Genomic DNA, 8,719 nt, shown 5'->3' with positions numbered 1-8,719 from the left:
GTAAAGATAGTGTAGTAGTGGTGCGCCGTGTAAGAGTGATGGTCGTAGAGAGTGGTAGCTTAAGTGTTTAGCTTTCCAACAATATATACTACGTCTACATTACTATCATTATCACCGGGAATGTGAAAAAATCAACTCCAAAAAAGGTTTTTTTTTCCCCTTTCATATTTTGTGTTTATCAATTTTTATTGACTAGTAACGATTTTTTCAAATAAACAAATTTGAAGGGACTTCAGAGGAAGATTTTGTACCAAATCCGCATTAAAGCCCTGTCGCACTATTTCAATGAGGATAAAACCTATCTAATATCAAGCAACATCTTATTATACATGAATTATAGAGCTTGATCAAAATTGATTCTATAAAGTAGCACTTCTAGTTGGTCGATTTTAGTGAATTTGCTACTGGCACACAGCTGTCCTAAATATGTAATTTTAGTTTCCTAGGAAGTTTTGTTTTTGAGCTTAGCTGTTTATAGATTATTTTTTTGAAACTTGGTTATTTTGGCTCAGTGGACCTCAAAACGGACATTTCCGTCGAAAACTCGAATTCGAAATTTTTACGATCTTAATACTTTCTCTTACTATATATTTCATATGTAGGTATGTGGAAGGAAAGCAACAAATCAAAGTAAAGAACGATAAAAAAATCATTTTAGAGACGACCCGAAAGAGTTCCTGGAGTCAGAAAAACTAAAGGTATTCTGCTGAAGGTCGGTTGAAATGTATGGAATGTTGAGTTGAATATTTTGTTATAGTATAAAAATGTATTTTTGATTTTTTTTTTCGGATTTGCAAGGTTTCACTTCTTAAGCGACGATATGCTTCCTATTCTTTTAAGTTAGAGATTTTCTAACTTTTTGGTCTGGCAACAAATTGCAATTGTTAAATAAAATACGCCCTACTATTATTATTCATTTATAATAGATGTCTGGAGTAATGTCAATATTCAGGATAAATAAATGCTGCACTTGTCAAGTAAAACTATATTTCAGGGGTGGCCAGCAAGTCGAACGCAAGGCCAATTTTGGTCGATCGTCGATCGCTCGCTATGTCTGGAGTGGAATTCCGTGTACCGTGGACTTTGAAGCGATTGTAGAAGACAAAACTTTCAAGCAATAGTTTAAGGCATATTTCATATGGATCAAAAGTTATTAATTATCTATGTTGTTTCAATTGCCCTGGACGTGAGTTTTTGGCCCTTTAAATAATGATTGTTGTTTTTTAAGCAGGTAGATACCTTTGGTATTTTAAGGTTACCTGTAATGTTTATTTATTAATTGTGAAATGTCCATTATGAATATTTCTATGACTTTATTGGATTCGGTACATCTCTTAATATACCCTCGCTCAGCTGATCCCCTCAGTCAGCTGACATCGAAGTAACAGCTGACTCAGACCGTAACTCATATAAAAATTACTTAGCTACCTATACCTCGCGTGGAATGCACCTGATACTGACAGTGTATAAACGTAGTATGACATATAACATTTCACACCTCTTCTTACTCCTTAAACTACTCCTATGACAACAAGTCGATCGCGACAGGCTTATAAGATAAAAAGTAGATGTTATATACAGAAAAATTGGCGACCCCTGCTATATTTAGCCCAGTTCATATCTTATTTGCCGATTTCTTTTTTCGGGGGCTTTTCAGGATATGTCATACTTCTAGTATCCCAATTACTTGGATCCCTGAGAATATTGAAATTCCGACTCTTAGGTAATGGCAATGCACACTAACCATCATCATCATCACACTAATTGTTTTAAATATGGGTTATTAAAAATATGTTGTGTTTTATAACAATCCGATGTATCTGCGCAGCACTGCTGATAAAATAAAGAATTTCTCTCTTATTTAATTTATTTAAATATTTGGCCAGTCTTGTAGCACCCATTTAAGGAGCTACCATTTTAGATTTTGTCGGAATCTGAGAGGAGGGTCGCGTGCAAGCAACAATGATGGGTGTTATATATACGGAAATTTCGGGTTTGCACTCTAATTTTTAATATATTCAAATGGTTTTCATCAGTTCATTAAAAAAAATAAATAAAGAACAATTACATTACTTTTTAATTTATAATAAGCAATTTAAGGAACATATGCCAATATCTTGGCACATTATTGCTTTCAGTATACAGCATTGGGGAGAAAATGCTAATTTCCTCTAGTCATGGCTCCTTTCTCATACAAACTGTTTACTTTCTTTTCTCACCTTTTGGGAAGAAATCTCCAGATCTCTTTTGAGTCATCAAAACGAATCACGCGTGATATTAATCGTTGGTGATCCATTTCCCTCTTGAGAAACCGACCGTTCGGAGAGGGCGCACTCTTTCGGCGATCAGCCCCTATTGCGCTATCCGAAATGAGCCCACCACCACCGGTGTGCAAAGGTCGCGCAGACCCAAGGGTACAGTTGCCGTTGCGTCCCCTACATTTTCATAACACAAGGCCATGAGTTTTTTACTGCCGGGTCACGGTTACAATGTTGCAACGATCACTTTCCGATTCCTTTTTACATTCTTCCTAAGCCCCACTCCTCCATTGATCGTAATTAGCCCACATTCTCCTTTCACTACAGTAGTCACTACCGATGACAGTCACTACTGATGGAGTACCGTTAAGACCTGGAGCCTGTGTACCCACACCTCAACCTCTCACTGTGTCAATGCCATCCTTACTCTTAAGACTTGTTAGAACTGTATGATGACATTTACGGTAATAGCCATATATTTAGCTGTAAGAGAACTGGCTACTAGTTAATTGTGGCTTTATAAGGTTAATCTGAAGTTACGGGAGGCCTTGACTCTACAAGAGTTTTAGCGCCACAGATGATGATTAATCTGAATATAATCTGAGAATAGGTGCGTCTGAGAATGCAACCTATTGGTACAAATTAGGACATAAATTATTATATCTTTAAAATATTTGTATTTATTCTAAAATCTTTTACCCTCCTATCGAATTTCTTCATTACAAAGATGAGATATTCCTCCTAGGCTTTCCTGATGTTAGTTTTTATAAGGTTGAGTAGAGGTAGTTGTGAAAGAACTAATATTATGACAATAAGTTAATTAATATTTAAAATATTTTCTATTTAGCAGTAATTTATATTTTCATAAACACAAAAGAATTCGGTATAAATATTCAATTTTGATTTAAATATGGTTAATATTAGGTACTTTATTATTTTTTTAAATAATAATGAAAAAATTAATAATATGAATAAATTATTTTTTTTATTTATTTATTGCTATTTACAACTGTACATTATAATAAATTTAGTAAATTTGATCACAGTTAAATTAGAGTGTTACAGACGTGTAGAGAAACTACCCATTGGTAGTACTCTAATGATGTGTTACATTAGCAAGTCTCGTGGCCATCTTCTTTTCAGGTACCTCAGAGCATTGTCAGGAACGGAAGAGGAAGCAAAGTTAAAAACTAGTGGGTTTGGGTGGTTAGGGAGTTTGTAATGGAAGGAGTGATATCTGGTTCGAGTTAGATCGGTTACATATGGAACATTAAGGTCTTTATGTATGAAATAAAGAAGAATAGTGATAAATTATGAAATGAAAAATCAATATTTATTCTGGGACTCTAAGAATAACAAATGAACAATTTCAACAGCTTCTGAATAATTAATCAAAAATTAAATAAAACTAAAATAATAATTATATACATAAATACAAACAAAAGATACTTATTTATGCTAGCTTTTATTGGTATTTATTATTTACAAGTTTACGAAAGATCAATATTCAACGAGATGGATGTATTACTGATGTCGAGGAGGAAGCTTTACGAATGGATGTGGGTAAGGAGTTCTAAAATAAGTTAGCTAGAACAGCAAAGGTTTTTCGAGCAGTTATTTTTAGGAAGCAGTTCTATGGGAATTGGTTATGATACCGAAACGTAATGGATTCAGTTGGACCAGCGGCGATTTTAGAAAGAGCCCACCCGTTAGAAGCATTGTAGCAGTACCGTTGTCCAAGAAGACCCGTTCTCCGGCCTCACGATGGAGAAAGGTACCTAGTTAGAAAGCCTACATCTTCTCCCGGTTCGATTTTCGGTCAACATATATTCACTTCCATTTACAATTTGACTTTGTATAGTCGTCTAAAGTCTTACACTTTTGTGATTACCCTCGTATTGTAATACAGAACAAATGTCATATTTAAGACCTTTCCCGGATTTTTAAAACGTTTCTATTTAACTGATATGTATTATATTTTAAAAACAAATCTCAATAGGAACAATGTTAATTATATTCAGTTAATCGCCTTACATTAGTCTTATATAATTTATCACCTAAATATATCATTCTATAAATATTATAAGTAATTTAAAAGTTATTTAAAATATTTTATTTATTATTAATTAACTCATGAAGAGTTATAGGTGCAGTATTTTGTAAGGAAGTACTGTTACTAGACCAACGGTTGTGTATGAAAGTGATAAAAATGCATTAAAATATAAAATTATTTATTCGTTAATCATTTATTCACCATTGATAAGCTTATGTAAATAAAAAGTAGATTCTACCCCATCATATATCATTTGAGTGTTGATGACTTCTTTTTCCTCCTAAAATAACTGCTTGTTTATTTATTTTTACTGATTCCATTCATGATATGTGTATCGAATTATGTCATAAAGTTGACTTCACAAGGCATGAAAATCACTCAAAAGCAAGAATACTATAATTCAGAGAATATAAATAATTCATAAATGATAAATTACGTAACGAAATAAAATACAATAACAATTATTTTCTTATAAAACTAAAAAAAATTATACATAAAATGATAATAATACCTTATAAATCACAATTAAGCCAAAATATTTTCACCAAGTGGGGTATTTTTTTTATCTAATTGCTGATTTCTTATCATTGGTATCAGTTATCGAAACTTTTATATATAATATATATTTAATTATAACATTTCTTTCAAACTTCACATTTTTGTTACTTATCTAAACCTAAAAAATGTTAAACAGTGGAATATAAGTCCTAACCAATTATATTATCGATAAGATTGTGCGTTAACAAAATCTAAAATAATAAAAACTGTGGCGGTAAGTTCAACTTTCTTCATTTTTTTTTCATTGTTTTATTATGTTTACAGTACTATCTGATAGGAAAAAATGTGTTATTTCCTAGATACAAAACAAAACCGAATTGGAGTACGGACCAATACGGTTTTGTTTTGTTAGTTATAATCTCTGTAGAGACCTTACATAAAACTCGTCAGTACAGCAGTAAAACTGCTCGTCGTTTCCGACTTCTCCGTTACTTAAGTAAACAATTTAAACTTTTGATTTATTTATTTAGCTCCTATTACAAATATTATCAATTCAGTTTGGAAATACGGGTATAAGGTTTGGGGCTCAATTAAAACATCAAATTCATCATTTATCCAATCCGTTCAATCTGAAATACCATGTCACAAACAATCATTCACAATGACTACAGTTTCTTACTTGGCAGATTTGGCCTATAATAGGTTTTGATTTGTTAACTCAATTCCAACTTAAAACCAAACCACTAGTATTTAACCTTTCTTACCTATAGCTTCCTGATTATATTCGAGGCCTCTTCAAAGAAAAAATCAGAATCAAGAACCTTATGATTCGATTATAATCTTACATGGAGTTAGTATCTTCACTAGTTAATATATTACTTTTATCTAGAAACCCAGTTATATTTATATGTTATGGGGAACATCCTAGCAGAAAATTCACAAAAAAAAAAAATGAGTTACAAAAAATGGCATTGAGACACCTGACATACAGAAAACATCTGCTTATAATGAAAGGAATTACATAACGGTTAGTAGTTCCGATATATACATCTGCTCTTAGTGTAAAACTAAGTAGACCACTCATATTAATTAGAGTATTATATAAAATTAGTCTGTACTTTTTACCTTTCTATTCTTAATTTATGATTACATTTAATTTTTTTATTTCTTCATGAAAAAAAAAAATAAGATTGTGCTGAAGATATTACGATCTTCAATAAAGATTATATAAGTAATCTGTGTCCGCAAGCTAAAAATAAATTAATCTCGCCGTGTATTCCTAGTTGGTATCTAATTATATTTAAACTAAAAGAATGTTGAAAAAGATCACAAATAGAAAAGTATTAAGGTTTATTTTTTTAACACTTGAAAAAGATGAATTTATCAACTATTTTTGTCTTTTGTTTCAGTGAGAGTCTGCACACTATCATTAGAAGTCTCTGCAGTTCAATACAGGTGAGGTATTCAAAATATATCTTACTAACAGACCCAACAATGCTTCGAAATGTCTAGATTTAGGTATATAGATAGATGAATTGAATACCATTGAAAATTTGATACAAATTATTATAGATATATACACATTGAATTAATGATTTCATTAATTGCTTAATCATAGGTATATAGTTTATAGTGGTAATAATATTATATAATAAGAATATATAGTAAACAAAAATAACTTTACCACGACCTAATCAATCAACACTAAACTTGGGAGTGGTATTATGGCTTTATAAACTGTACTAAAAAGCACAACCCGGATCTAACTAAGCACATTAGAACAGAGATAAAAAAAATTGAAACGTTTTGCTTTATTTAAAACTAATATTTCGCCCTTATAAAAGAATTAATTATAAATTAATGTAAAAAAAAAACATTTTATTATATTATTAAAAATATTTTTAATACATTCAAAAGGGCAGACATTCCAATGGTTGTATTAGCAAATTGAATAAACTGTAGAGGAATAATCAACGATCATATGAACAACAGTCAGTGGTAGAAAAAAAATACTCCAAATAAATTAAAGTGAAAAATTTCTAATTTCTAGTCTATTTGAAATATATCGAAAAAAGGTTTCAGACAACACTAAAAAAGAATATGATTTTCTTATTTCTAAAAACATTTGTCGACCTACTTTACTTCAAGCCACATTGTGTTTTTGTATTTCCTCTGAGTATGATATTGCTTAATGGAATTATTAATAATTTTTCTTATTTTTTGAAAAATAAAACGAATCGATTAGAATATAACTGTGAGAAAAACTTATGCTTTCTGAGTTACGTATAAAAAACGTTTAAGTTTGTTAATAACTATTTTTACCAGAGAATTCGCAATAGTCTATAACCTTCCTTGGAAAATTCTCAACATTTAGCAAAAAGCCCCATCAAGAACGGATGAACTATATGGCAGTATATAAAAAACGTACAAAAGACTATTAATTTTTATTTGTTAGGCAAAAATAAAAATAAAAATGTTTACTATACCTAATCATTGTAGAAGATGGCTGTGGGGATACAAAAAATTCAATTTTATTAGCAAATAATGTATTCGTACAAAATATAATGATGTATTTGCTTCCTCTAATGAAAAAAAATCTTCTATGTTTTTTTTTTTAATTTTAATTAGAATTGAATTAAATATTTTAAAATTAATTTCTTTTTAACAGATCCTCACCATTTATTAGGTAATATAATTTATTCTGGATTTATATCTATATTATACTATTAAATTAATGAGCCATCAATTTTAGTTATTATGCAATTGTAAATCGCTTGTTCGACAGATATCACGAAAAATATTTAATAGGCATAATTTCCTACAGAATTAATCGACATGTCATCATATCTTAAAGGCAGGTTACAAATAGATTAACTATACATTTTATCTACTGATACTTTTATCAGTCAACATAGTTCATTTGGGAAAAAACAAATAGAATAGGAGGAAACATCATGGTATTTTAGAATTAATTATGTTTTTATGTAATATTTAATTGGATTTCATGCTTATTTAATTTCATAAATTCTGTAAATATATTCATAAACTACTGACAGTACCATGTTTGCTGATTTATTTTAATCAGTAATGATGTACAAATTCATATTATTAACAAAAAAAATCCGCAATTTTTCGAATAAACATTAATATTAATAATATTTTTTAAGTAACGAAGTATATATTAAGGCTTGCTATCCGTTTAAATTCTTGCGCTCTCGAGAGTTATTTATTTGTCATTATGATTTCTTCAATTAAACATAATATTTAAAATTGTAAATTCCTCTATGTTTTAAACCTAAGATTTCTCGTTCTGAATAATGTCTTCCGTAGAGCAAAGAAGCCTCGCCACACTTGACCGTATTCTTCCTCTTCCGCCGCAGAGTTCCGCTACCGGTTTTCTCCTCTTATCGTACATAATTTATGGGACTACTTTCTTCCAGTAATATTACTTTAATATAATGTAAATTTTTACTTCTAATTTTGCAATACTTTGTCAAATCTTGAAATACAATAAAACGTTGTTCTATAATACAAAATGGTTCATTCCTCCTTAGTAATGACTTATTTCAATCTATCTAAACACTTATAATTTATTTTCATAATTATGTTTTAAAATGCAAAAACATTTGAATTGTTGTTTACAGTGTTGTTGGAAATGTCCAAGTATACACAAATACGCTATAGAACCTGGCTATTCCAAACTACATGAAGCAGAACTAGGACGGATAATTAGAGACGAAATATATTTCGAACAAAAATAATATAAAATAAACTGTTTTAAATATTGTTTTTATTCCCTTTACTTCATGTTATGTATTCATAACATAATGTAAGGTAATTTAATTGCTAATGTAATTCACAGGTACATTCTATAAAATATTCTAATAAAAGAAATTATTTATCTGAACTC

At 30.0% G+C, this 8,719-nt stretch overlaps 2 long non-coding RNA genes across 3 annotated transcripts in view; one reads left to right on the top strand and one right to left on the bottom strand.

The window, feature by feature from the left end:
* The window catches only part of LOC136795670 (uncharacterized), a 115,894-nt gene extending 107,332 nt beyond the window's left edge, over positions 1 to 8,562 (top strand). Inside the window, exons 1-3 of one of the 2 annotated variants that reach the window (XR_010843300.1) lie at positions 412 to 1,186; positions 6,219 to 6,264; positions 8,454 to 8,562. This is a non-coding gene — a long non-coding RNA (uncharacterized lncRNA). Of the gene's footprint in view, positions 1 to 411; positions 1,187 to 6,218; positions 6,265 to 8,453 lie in introns of those variants that run through there. The other variant, XR_010843301.1, reaches the window with a different exon arrangement.
* Positions 1 to 8,719, bottom strand: part of LOC136795669 (uncharacterized) — an 81,457-nt gene that overhangs the window by 13,832 nt on the left and 58,906 nt on the right. The gene's annotated exons all lie outside the window — the stretch shown is intronic.

This window comes from Halyomorpha halys, unplaced genomic scaffold (genome assembly GCF_000696795.3).
Source record: "Halyomorpha halys isolate HHAL.00 unplaced genomic scaffold, Hhal_1.1 Scaffold52.1, whole genome shotgun sequence".
Taxonomy (NCBI): Eukaryota; Metazoa; Arthropoda; class Insecta; order Hemiptera; family Pentatomidae; genus Halyomorpha; species Halyomorpha halys.
This window is presented reverse-complemented; position numbering and strand designations above follow the sequence as displayed.